This window comes from Penaeus monodon, chromosome 23, assembly GCF_015228065.2.
Source record: "Penaeus monodon isolate SGIC_2016 chromosome 23, NSTDA_Pmon_1, whole genome shotgun sequence".
Classification (NCBI taxonomy): Eukaryota; Metazoa; Arthropoda; class Malacostraca; order Decapoda; family Penaeidae; genus Penaeus; species Penaeus monodon.
In genome coordinates, this window is record NC_051408.1 from 33,792,629 (window position 1) to 33,793,061 (window position 433).

Genomic DNA, 433 nt, shown 5'->3' on the forward strand with positions numbered 1-433 from the left:
ATAAAAGTTAACGCACACCAGCTCATATTCCCGTTTTCTCTTGTTAAGCATGCAAAAATTTCTCACAAGGCGACTAAACTCTAAACTCTCTTTAACTTTCTGGAACATGCAACAAGCGACTGCTATCGTTTGCATTTTCAATTCAGATATGAAAAGCAATAGGACCTATTATTAAGCCTAAGCAAACACAGCAGAATTATATTAATACCAGAAATTGACTTACTTTTGCCCTTTGAATTCGAAAACACGAAATGGCTAATGCAATTACTTTTATATAAATGTACAGAATTATTTAATCATTGTTATCTTTGTAACCATGAACCACAAAATAACATGCATGTGCTGGTTAATTAATTTGATACAACAATCAAATTCCCATTTGGTACCTATCAGCCAATAATGACAATAATGATGGTGATGACCATAACCTCAG

The 433-nt window shown here is 33.0% G+C and overlaps 1 protein-coding gene across 1 annotated transcript in view; it reads right to left on the bottom strand.

Moving 5' to 3' along the window:
* LOC119587943 (espin-like) overlaps positions 1-433 on the bottom strand; it is a gene marked incomplete in the record, with an annotated part of 133,296 nt that overhangs the window by 2,430 nt on the left and 130,433 nt on the right.